Here is a 13145-nt window from a genome sequence, read left to right on the forward strand (position 1 = left end):
TTCCTGATCTCTACCCATATAGCCTCACTGCCCTCTGAGGTGTCCTCTCGCTGTATAGCTGTGATACTCTCCTGAACAAGTAGCGCAACTCCGCCTCCCCTTTTACATCCCCCTCTATCCCGCCTGAAACATCTAAATCCTGGAACGTTTAGCTGCCAATCCTGCCCTTCCCTCAACCAGGTCTCTGTAATGGCAACAACATCATAGATCCAAGTAGTAATCCAAGCTCTAAGTTCATCTGCCTTACCCGTAATGCTCCTTGCATTAAAACATATGCACTTCAGGCCACCAGACCCGCTGTGTTCAGCAACTTCTCCCCGTCTGCTCTGCCTCAGAGCCACACTGTCCCTATTCCCTAGTTCTCCCTCAACGCTCTCACCTTCTGACCTATTGCTCCCGTGCCCACCCCCCTGCCATACTAGTTTAAACCCTCCCGTGTGACACTAGCAAATCTCGCGGCCAGGATATATGAGAATGAGCCCGGCCAGGTGGTAGATGTTTTCAGCTCGGAAAGTTGTGATGAGAAATCCGTATGGGTGTAGATAAGTAAGATCAATTGGCGGAAAATATTGCTGTGTGTCAATAGACCCCGCACAGGTGGAGATGTAAGGGGGACTGTTACACATGACAGCAGAGATGCATGCAATAACGGTGCATCTGTAATCATGGGTGACTTTAAATTCCATATAGGTTGGATAGACCAAACTAGTGATGCGATGGTGGCGGTGGTCTTTTTGAAACGAGCATGTGATTTCTTTTCGACCAATATGTGGATGCACCAACCCAGCAGCAGAGTATTCTAGACTGGGTACTGTGCAATAAGACATTGCTAATTAACATTCTTGTTACGCGGGGTCCCGTGGGAAAGAGCAACCATTACATCATAGAAATCTTCATTACGATGGTGTTACGATACCTGGGGCTAGTACACGGTTAATTCCAGCCCCCCTCGTCCTGGAGTGACAATAAAAATGAATTAAACAATAATTCTTTAAAAAGTTCTCGAAGTCTTTGGCCCTTGCCTGCCCAATAATTGCAGTCACCAGGTTTGTAAGTTTAAAACAGAATGGCTGTTTATTTACAGGAATATGATGAAATACACAGCAGATACAATTGGTTAAATATTAGTAAGCACCTCACTCCTACTTGCCTCCCCAACCTCCACACACATAGACTCACACACCAGACAACACATCACAGTGGGGTGATAAGGTCGGGGGAGGAAGAGAAGTAGAGAAGAGTCCATGCTTCAGATGATTATTCCTAGCTTGCATTCTTCACAGTAAGATTGTAAATTGCAGTCATTGTGTTGCAGCCCATACTAATTTTCAAGCAGTTTATTTTTTAACGCACTGTACTGACAACTTTCCTGGAGAGGCAGGGACTTTGTTTCATCAGACCTTACTTTCAGTTCCTGATTTGACTTTAGGCCTCAGTAGAGTAGAAAGGATAGTACTCCCAGGCAGCAGCCTTCTGGAGAAAAATAGTCCATTCACATCAGCTATTCTGAGCAGAGTTAGCAGATTCTGCACTTTGCCTGCACATGTTTCTTCTGTAAACAGATTCACCCAGGCTTTCTGCCACCTCAGAACCACAGACCTTCTGGAGAAAAACTGAGAGATGATAGTGTGCATTTTCTCTCTAAGCTCCTAGGAGTCAAAGTGAAACCAGAATGAAAATCTATGACTGTAAAAACATTCCAGTGGGATCAGATCCAATCACCACAAGCTACTGGGCAGAGCACAGCCTTTTGGGCCAATTCATTGGGCATCAGTCAAATAAATGAAACCGAGACCCACCAATCTCTGTAATTGGTGCCAGTCTGTCTGCAAAACGAATCCAAAGTAGCACAGGTTTCTGCTTGAATTAAAGCACAGACCACTGTTTTCTGCTGCTTGAACTAAAGATACAAGCTGCGTTAAAGACACATGGGCATAAATTATTCATGGTCCAAAAATGTGCCGGCAAAGATGAAAGGAAGAAGAAATAAGGGAATTAACAGGGAATAAAGAAGAAGGACCCTTACATTGGAGAACGAAGTAGCTGCATCCGAAACTCGGGTCGTGAATCTGAATCAAGGGAACTAGAACGGTAAAAGGTGTGAATTGGCAAGGATAGACTGGGGATCCTTACTAACGGGACGGACGGGGTAGGTATTGGTTCATATTTAAAGAAAGTGTGCATAAAGCCTTCAGATTTTATCGATTGCAAAGAATCCCTACATTGCACAAAGAGGCCATTTGGCCCTTCGTGTCTGCAGCAACCCTCTGAAAGTCCACCTTATCTAGGCTTACTACTCCACGCTATCTCTGCAGCCCATATCCCCACCTATCCTACACATCTTTAGGCTCCAAGGAGCAATTGAGTATGACCAATCCACCTAACCTGCACATATTTGGACTGCGGGAGGAAACTGGAGCACCTGGGGGTAACCCACGCAGACACAGGGAACACACACCGAACAGACTATCAGTGAAAGCATGAATCGAACTCGGTTCCCTGGTGCAGTGAAGCAGAAGTGGTAACCACTGTGCCACTTTTAGACAAGATAAGGGAGCAAGAAAACGTATCGAATATGCAGTCCAATGTGACTAAATGTGAAGTTATCCACTTCGGAGTGAAAAACTGGAAGTAAGATTATTATTTAAACGATGATATGTTGAATGTTGATGTACAAAGGCATCTGGCAGTGCTTGTACACCTGCCAATGAAAGTGTAGATGCAGGTGCAGCACCTAATTAGGAAGGTTAATAGCATGTTGGCCTTCATTGCAAGAGGATTTGAGTTCAGAATTAGGATGACTTACCAAAGATATGTAGGGCCTTGGTGTGAAACACCTGGAGTATTGCATGCAATTTTGATTTCCTTCCTAAGAAAGGATATACTTGCCATAGAGGGAGTACCGCGAAGGATCTCTAGGCTGATACCGGGACTACTCTAAGAGGAGCGATTGGAACAACTGGACCTGTATTTATTAGAGTTTAGATGGGTAAAATGAGATCTGATTGAAACGTATAAATTTTTTATCAGTGTTAGACAGACTAAATGCAAGGATGATGTTTTGTCTGGTTGGGGAATCTAGAACCAGGAGACAAAGTCTCAGGTTACAGGGTAGGCCATTCAGGACGAGGATGCAGAAACATTTCTTCACTCAGGGGGTGGTATACCTATGGAAAATGCTACCACAGAAGGCTGTGGGGGCCATGTTGGGTGGAACAGTGGTACTGCTGCCTCACGACGCTGAGGACCCAGGTGTGATCACGACCCCGGGGACTGTCTGTGTGGTGTTTCCACATTCTCCATGTGTCTGTATGGGACTCACCTCCACAACCCAACGAGGTTCTGGATTGACTGGATTGGCCACGCAAAATTGCCTCTTAATTGGAATTGTTTGGGGGGCAGGAACTACTCAGTTAAAGGTAGGGAGTTCGGGACAGTTATATAACAAAGAGATCTGGGAATGCAGGTTCATAGCACCTTGAAGGTGGAATCGCAGGTGGCAGGGTGGTGAAAAAGGCATTCGGCATGCTCGGTTTCATTGGTCAGAACATTGAATACAGAAGTTGGAGTGTCTTGTTGAAGTTGTACAAGACATTGGTAAGACAACATTTGGAATACTGTGGACATTTCTAATCACCCTATTATAGAAAGGATATTATGAAACTAGAAAGAGTGCAGGAAATATTTACTAGAATGCTATCGGGACTTGATGGTTTGTGTTATAAGGAGAGGCTGGATAGTCTGGGGCTTTTCCCCCTGGAGATTAGGAAGCTTAGATATCATGTTATGGAATTCTATAATATATTGAGGAGCATAGATTTTCTTTTTAATTCGCAGTACCTAATTATATTTTTTCCAATTAAGGGGCAATTTAGCATGGCCAATCCACCTAGCAGGGACATCTTTGGGTTGTGGAGCTGAAACCCACGCAGAGATGGGGAGAATGTACAAACTCTATACGGACAGTGACCCAGGGCTGGGTTCGAACCTGTGACCTCGGTGCCGTGAGGCAGTAGTGCAAACCACAGCACCACCGTGCTGCCCTAGAGGTAACAGGTTTAAGGTGAGAGGAGAGATACAAACGGTCTAGAGGATCAATTCTTTTGCACACAGAGGTGAGTGTCTGCAACGTGCTGCCAGAGACCGTAGTAGAGGCGGGTATAATTATGTCTCTTAAAAAGCATTTAGGCAGTTCTATGGATAAGGTGGGTAAAGAGGCATATGGGCCAAATGTGGGAACTTAGGACCAGCTTCGTGGTAAAAACTGGACAGAATGGACAGGTTGGGCCAAAGGGCCTGTTTACATGCTGTAAACATCTATGACTATGTCTCTAAGTCGCAAAATGCATTCAACAAAGAGAGAGAAATTTTGTTTGAATTTTAATTACGACAATGAGTATGGGGAGAATGTGGGATTATAGAACTGGGATCGAGTATATGCCACGGTCATACTGAATGGCAGAGTAGGCTCGAATGGCCTGCTGCTGCTCATAATTTCTACGTGTCGTTTGGTGGAATGGTAACATAGTGGTTAGCACAGTTGCTTCACAGCGCCAGGGTCCCAGGTTCGATTCCCCGCTTGGTCACTTTCTGTACGGAGTCTGCACATTCTACCCGTGTCTGCCTAGATTTCCTCGGGGTGCTCCTGATTCCTACCACAAGTCCCGAAAGACATGCTGTGATGTAATTTGGACATTCTGAATTCTCCCTCTGTGTACCCGAACAGGTGCCTGAATGTGGCGACTAGGGACTTTACACTGTAACTACATTGCTGTGTTAATGTAAGCCTACTTGTGACAATAAAGATTATTATTATCAATGCCTATTTTTGGCACCCGAGTGATCGGTGACACTCCTTTCAATTGCTCGGCTGGTGATCAATGAATTGACCAAAAGGTATGTTCTATCCAGTAACAGGGGCTAATTATGTTCCTCTCGAGTGGGGTGATTTTCAGAGAACCAAGGGATGGGCAGTTGGGTCCCAGACGAACAGAGGAACGACACTGCTCTCACTCTCGTGTGCCTTCTGTAGAAAATCTGCATAGTTGTGCAGATAATCTGGATGAATCTGGAGGTGTAGATGGAGTCAATGGATGGGAGGCAGGTTCGTGTGATGGACTGGGCTGTGTTCACGACACACTGAAGTTTCTTGCAGTCTTGGGCTGAGCACTTCCCATACCAGGCTGTGATGAAACCAGATAAGATGCTATGGTGCATCTGTAAAAGTTGGTAAGAGTTCATGTGGACATGCCAAATTACTTTCGTTTCCTGAGCAAGCGGAGTGCCGAGAGTAAATCAAGAGTGAATCTAGTGTAAACACCGTTACGGATTCCCAGGTATTGCAGTCACAAGAAAAGAATTTGAAACATTGGAAGGTGAGCACTCATTCCGGTAGTATGTGTGCGAATGACCTTTCCAGGCTTTCTGAGGCTTGAACTTTGAAACTGACTCATTGAAATCCCACCTGAGGGAGAAAGAGCTTCAACAAGATTTTATGACGTATCGTGGTCACTGACGTCTGGATGGATTGTTGAGGAACCGTCGCATTTTCCTCATTGCAACAGCCTTTGATTCTGCAATGTGATGTCTTCGACCACAGTTTCACAGTTTGCCAGTTAATTCCGAATGTTTTAGTTCAGAATGTTTATGTATAAGGTACATATTGCAAATTGCTTTATGTTTCAGACTATCTTGTTGCTCTGTTGTCTTGTTAGGTTACCACATTTGTTAGGTTACCAGGGACGTGATAGATTGATTGATTGATTGATATTTATTGTCACATGCACGTGTCTGATGCCTCCTTCATCGTCTATTCTCTTCCATATTTTTTGTAATCAACCTCGAGAACTCCTCTATCCCTATTTATCTCTGGTGTTTCATCCGCCTCCCTAAGTTAATCAATTTCTCCAACTACCATGCCCCTTCCTATCTATGTAACGTCCTCCAGGACCTGCACACCGTTGCCCACCTATGGGCCTCTTTCAGTTTTTTTTTAGTTAATTGAATAATCGTTGCAGCCGGATATTTCACTGTGTTCTTGAGCTGCTCCCTGAAATTGGACTGAGTCACCCCATAAATAAATGCATTTGTGCAGCAATTTAAACTCACCAGCATACGTGCAACTTCGGAAAATATATAAAAAGCACCATTGTAATTTTCGGGGTGAATTCCTATTATATTGTAAAAGGTGAACTCTATAACATATGCAAGCCACAAAACAATGAATGTTCCCGAGATGGTGAAGAGCAAAATCATAGACTTCCTTCTGCTGTCCATCTCTGGGTCAGTGCGATTGCCCCCCTTGCTCTGACCCCTCAGCCCCTTCCTGACTTGACTGGTCACTAAAATATATCTGACTGTCAAAGTGTTGAGCAACAGAACTAGTGCATATGGCAGCAGTGGGGTTAAAACTTTATCAAACCAGTCAAATCCCACCCATGCAGGATCAGTATAATAGATCGGTCTTTCATTACAGAACCAAGGGACATTGTTTCTTACCTCTGCAGGTTCAAATGTAAAGTAGAAGGGTATGTTCTTGAAACAAATCAAAATACCTGTTGTTACCAGAACCACAGCCGCAGTGGTTTCGGTGCAATATTTAATTCTAAGCTTCTGCCAACAAATGGCCACAAATCGATCAAAGGAGAAAATGACGGTGAACCAAACAGACCAGTCCGTTGCTGCATAACACAGAACAATGATAACACTACAAACAGGGGTGATATCCAAGAAAGAGACTGGGAAATAATATGAATTGATGGGCCACAATATTACCCCAAAGATAATGAGCATTAGATCTGCTGTTGCCATTGCCAACAGGTAAAGCGTGGTGCATTTGGAGAGGCCGCATTTTCCTTGTGAAAGGATCACAATCGCCACGAGATTGACTGTTAGGAGAAAATGGAAAAAATGGCTTGACATTTTTGTTCAAGCATGTCATCTGTCAAGACACAGGATAAACTTCAAAGCTCACATCACCAAATAAAACAATCCAAAATGTGACCACTTTCTTGGTTCAACCATTGATAGTGTGTAATTCTTTAAAACTTCATTATGAGAGCCAGGAAGAGTAGCTTATTTCCTCTGAGCGTCCAGCGCCTATTTGTTTGTTCATTTACGGTGTTTGGGCGGCGCTAGTTAGGCCAACAAATATTTCCCATCCCTTGATTCTCTTCTGAAGCGGTGGTGAGTTGCCTTCTTGAAGTGCTGCAGTCCCTGAGGTGTAAGTACACCCAGTGGTGTTAGGCAGGGAGTTTCAGAATTTTGACCCAGAGACAGTGAAGGAGCTGCAATATATTTCCAAGTCAGGGTGGTGAGTGACTTGGAGGGGAACCTCCAGGTGGTGAGGTTCTCAGGTATCTGCTGCTCTTGCCCTTCCAAATGGGAGTGGTTGTGGGATTGGAGAGTGGAAGATGCCCAAGGATCCTTGACGAGTTCCCACGGTGCATTTTGTAATAGCACACATGGCTGCCAATCTTCTTCGGTGGTGGAGAGATTAAGGGCGGGATTGTCCCATCCCGGGCAGAGAGTCCACGCCGTCGTAAACACCATCGCATTTTATGACGGCATGAATGCGCAGCAGCCAGGAGTAATTCTGGCCACCACAGGGGGCGAGTGGGATCCTTGCATGCGCAGTGGCACCGACGCAAACTTGCGCATGCGCAGTGCGCGCATTCAACGCGCCGGCCCCGAAGCACATGGCGCTGGGCTACAGGGGCCGGCATGTAGGAAAGGTGGCCCCCAGCCAGACAGGGCAGCCCGTTGATCGGTGGGCCCCAATGGCGGGCCAGGCCACATTGGAGGTCCCCCCTGGGGTCAGACCCCCCTTTCCCCCACAGGCCGTCACCCGACCCTTCAACGCCGAGGTCCCGCCAGCTCAGAGCAGGTTAGAAAGACGCCGGCGGGACTCAATTTTTTCTAATGGCCGCTCGGCCAACTCGGACCGGAGAATCAGCGGGTGGCGGCATAGAGCGGTCCGAGACCAGTGCCGTGTCAACCACAACGGCGCCAATTGCGCCGATTCTCCACTCTGCAGAGAATCGCCTGCCGGCATCGGGGCAGTGTGGCATGGTCGCGGGGATTCTCCGGCCTGACCCAGGGCTGGGAGAATCCCGCCCTAAATGTTTGTGGCGGGGGTAGCAATGCACCTCGCTGCTTTATCCTTGATGGTGTCGAGCTTGTTGAGTTTTGTTGGAGCTGCACTCATCCAGGAAAGCGGAGAGCATTCCATTAAATCCTGATTTGTTTGTTGTAGATAGTGGACAGGGTTTGGGGTTCAGTCAGTGAGTTACTCGCCATCGGACTCCAAGCATTTGACTTGCTCTGATAGCCACAGTATCAATATGGCTAGTCCAGTTCAGTTTTTTAACAATGGTAGAGATGTTGATTGTGGGACTTTCAGCGATGGTAATTGAACGTCGAGGGGGCAATGGTTGGATGCTCCCTTATCGGAGATGTTCATTTCCTGTCACTTGTGTGGTGCAAATGAAATACTGACTTTATAAACAAAAGCCTAAAAGTTGTGGGACACCTGGTGGAGCGTGAGGCAATGGAAAGTAATTTAGAGCTGAAAAAGTAAGATACGAAAGGGAGCAGAAAGGGTTCTCAGAGAGAAGATAGAGCTGGTGACATACTGAAGAGAAGGAGCAGAGAAAGCAAATAGACAAAGATAGAGACAAGTGATCAGAATGGATCGCAGAAGAAACTGAAACAGAGGAAGAAAGCAGAAACATGAGAAGTAGTGTGGACATTACGACACAGACAAGAGATCAGGTAAAACATAAAAATCCAGTGAGAGATGAAAGGAGCAAGTGGGAGGGAGGAAAGTAGTGAGAGATAAAGGGAGTGATAGAGAAAGAGAGAGGGGGACAGAGATAGAGAAGAGAGAGAGACAGAGAGGGAGAGAGAGATAAAGAGAGAGAGAGAATACATTAATCAAACATTCCAGGAAATCGAATGTGGGTGATACTTGGGAAAGTACTGGAACTTGCACCAGGGTTCCAGGTACTCAGATTGACAAACAATATAAAGTCACAATGTAATTTAACAAGGTAATAAAAATTCAAGCAAGAAACAGGTTCAATTCAAAATGAAAGCATTAGAAAATCAGAGGAGTTTATTAAACATATGTAGAAAGATAATTGCAATGTGCGGCTTATTATTCCCATGTTAGAAAGCACAGATTTCCACAAATATAAAACGATGTGGAACCTTTTACTGGGACCAGAGAATTCCGTGGGCAGATATAATAGAGGCCTTTCAAATTGTGAATGACTTTTAAATGTTATATTAAACGGATATAGTAATCAGTTTTATCTTAATTAATGCAATGTGCACATTTCTGGTTCCGATGTTACACATAATATTTTACCTGGATCAATTTCAGGGCAGAAAAATTCTAACCAAATGGATAGAAGAAACTGGTTGAGATCTTTTCATGAGAAAAGGGATGGCTGAGGGCAGAACTACGGAAGGCTGTAGAGTAATGAGCGGGATTGATAGGATCGACATAGAGAAGATATTTCCAGCTGGTTCAGACTCCAACATTAGGGATTATCAGTAGAGAATCGTCATTAATAAATCCAAGAAGGCATTCAGGATAAATGTCTTCAATCAGAAAATTCGAAAGGACAACTTCAAGGAAATGGCACATACTTCATGAAGAGGAAGGTCGGTAAAGACATGAAGCAGAAAGTATAATAATTTTGTTGTGATCAGATTTCATTAAAAACGATGGAAGCCGGCTTGTGTGTAGCAGAATTGCAGGCACAAACCGAATAGATTGTTTCTGTCGTTCAGATTCACTGCTGTTCTTTGGGTGTTGAATATTAATAATTCACCAATTAACAATAAATTATTTTTTAGAAAACTGCATATATTCATGTGTATTATTAGATTGAAGGAGTGCAGTCTTCGCTTCATTGATGAACAGTTTGATAAGGTTAGTAGACTGATCTCTGTTTTATGAAAACAGATATCTATGTTCTTCATTAATATGTGTCTTCCATCAATGTGATTCACCTCACCGAGCTAACAGAGATTAATGTTAGTTGCAGAACTCGAGACTCTGAATCCTATATATTTCCTAATCTGTCAAATATTGATCACTTCTGGAAGTAGGGGTGGCGGCACGGTGGCTCAGTGCTGTTGGGGCACACGGTTGTCAGCACTCCTTCCTCACAGCGCCACAGACCCGAGTTAAAATCCGACCTTGGGTGATTGTCCGCGTGGAGTTTGCACATTCTCCCGGTATTTTGCTTTTATCCGGGTGCTCCGGTTTCCTTTCACAGTCCAAAGATGTGCATGTGAGATGGACTGTCCGTACTTAATTGCCCCTTCGTATCCAAAAGATTAGATGAGTTTACTGGATTACCGGTGCAGACTAAGTGGGCAGAAGGGCTTCCACTGTTGCGATACTATGATTCCGTGATTGTATAACATTGGTTCAACATCCAGCCCCAATAACAGATAGATCGGAAAAAAGACAAATTTCACCAAAAGCTTGTCAGGATGGTGCTGAGGGAAGGGAGAATTGGTGGTTAAAATGTTTACAAAAACTACACTAAGAGTAAGGCAGTAGCCAAAGAATTTGAATACAGTAAGAGTGCTGTTCAGCTGTTCATCTATCAGGAGATAACGTTGTCGCTGTTCAATGGGAAAAGGAGCAATATTAATCATTTATTGCCTCGGCCACGAACGCAAATTGCAGCAGTGCGATGCGCTATCCACAAGATGCACCGCAGCAACTCAACAATGCTCTTTCAATAGCATCATCAAAACCCCTGACCTCAGGTTGACACATATTTAATGGCCACAGTCACTTACCAGGAACACCGATGACTGCAAGAACTGTGTAATATATTTTCTGGACACTCAGAAAAGATTCCATACTTTTCTGCGCAAAGTGTTCTGTCTCTTTTTGCTGCAGATAACCGCTCCCAATTAAACGCTGAGGTGACACAGAACCTTTAATTTATACACTGTGGGATGTCAATGGGGACATTGAGGTTACAACATCGTTCAACTCTGTTTCTTTAGTTTAAGTATAGAATAAACATACAGATGACGTCATCAGAATTAACTCCCTGTTGTGACGTTTAGTCCCGAGATTACATTGGAAAGGAATTAACACTGAACAATTTTGCTCATATGAACGAACTAATGAAAATTGGGAGTTGCGTGTGTTGACCATTTAATCACCATGGGGTCCACCTCTATATCTCACGCTGTTTTAGTGAGTTCACTTTGCTGTGTCCATTCAGCAGTTACATTCCAGTTTTGATCAGTTTCCTTAGGGCTGCTCCATTGCACTTTGGGATGTGTCTGCCCTCTTAAACTCTGGGAGTTCAGTTAAATAATTCAAGTGGTGATCACGGGAGGACTCCCTCAGCCGCCGGACTCCGTTGCTCATCGAGAGCGAGCAGGCTGGGTTAAGCAATGGTTGCAATTAGGGTAACAGTGTCAGGAGGCGATTTAATGTTATTCGGGTCTTTCAAAAATCGGCGATGGATAGGTTCGCGATCTCCTTGTCGGCAGAGAAAGATTTTGGCCCGGTGGAATTCTTTATCGAAATACTTTGAAGAGGATTGGTTTGGCATGGGGATGATGCAAATGGTTAAAGCAACGTCATCAACGTTCGCTGCCGGCAATGGATGTGAGTGGCTGTAGGTCTGAGCATTATGATTTGTATTGAGGGATTAGACATGGTGCCTGTTATCCGCATTATTATTTGCAATAGCCATTGAATCCCTGGCAGAGGCAATCAGACCCTTTGGCTTTGGGCTTCCAGAGTTGAGGGAAGCAGCATACGGCCCTGCTGTACCCGGACGATGCGTTGCAGTCGTGTTTGACCCAGATGTTTCTGTCCCCACTTTTATTGACTTGGTGTATTGATTCAGCCTTTTCTCGGGCTACACAACGTATTTTACAAAGCAACTGGGTGGACTCAAAGGGACACTTCATTGCTTACCTAATTTTCCATTCAAGGAGTCCCTTTCAGCTTTTACATATATGGGTAAAGTGGTGGCAGCCTCCTTTGAACATATGTGTAGGGGGGGCTTATTTTCGTTAACTGCACATATTAGGTGCGACCTGCTCCTTCGGTCACCCTGACCGACTTTGTGGCGAAGCAACGTCGCATTGATTCAGATGAATGTGTTGTCTAATGTATTGTATCATTTACAGATGCGGCCCATCTTGTTTTCTGCGATGGTCCTGAAGGAAATTATCTTAGTTCTTTTATATGGAAAAAGAGAAAACCTCGTTTAAAGCTAGCCAAACTGCAGCTTCCCACTTCAAATGTGGGATTAGGGCTTCCGAATATTAAAATCTGTTCATTCGCCTCGAGTTTTAGATTCATCAGGGATGTGATCAGAGAGGGCCTCTCTTTCATTTGACTCGAAATTGAAGCAGGCCAGTCTCTCTACTCCTTGCAATCTGTTGTTTTACAGGGATTTCAAAGGTGCGTCTGTCACATGTGAGAATCCTACAATTATTAGCACTCTTCGAGTGTGGAGGATGGCCCGCCAGCTGGAAAGGGGATCAAAATTAACTTCTGCTCGCTGTCCTACTCAGGACAACCTGGATTCCCCGTCAGGTCTTTTGGGCCATGGATTCGATATCTGGAGAGATAGAGAAAGCTGTAGACTTGGAGAATCGAAGAGGGCTCCTTCCTTCTCATCTTATGAGCAGCTAAGCCAACAGATTGAAATCCGAGGCACTCCTTTATTGAAAAACATCTGCAGCTTAGAGACTTTATTCTGGATAAGACAACTATGCATCTTGATGCGTTACTCTCCACAGTGGAAATTGACATCTTGATGTGTGCGGAACCGAAGCTGTTGAGCATCATGTTTTATGCGACATTGTTTTCTCGTGCCTGTGTGAGTATAACTGAAACATTGCAGTTTTGTGGAGAAAGAACGTTGCAGTCGCTGTTGATGAGGGGACCCGGGGTAATATACGGATAGATACCAATACATTTCATTCTGTAATAAAACGAAGGAGACTCAGTTCACAATATTACACCGTCTGCACATCACACCGGGTCTGAGACACATGTATGTTCCTGCTATGTCCTGGATGTGCCTCATGTGCCAAGGAGTAGAGGGTGGCTGCATAGACTGAATATGTGGTCCTGGGTCAAC

Source organism: Scyliorhinus torazame, chromosome 14 (assembly GCF_047496885.1).
Source record: "Scyliorhinus torazame isolate Kashiwa2021f chromosome 14, sScyTor2.1, whole genome shotgun sequence".
Taxonomy (NCBI): domain Eukaryota; kingdom Metazoa; phylum Chordata; class Chondrichthyes; order Carcharhiniformes; family Scyliorhinidae; genus Scyliorhinus; species Scyliorhinus torazame.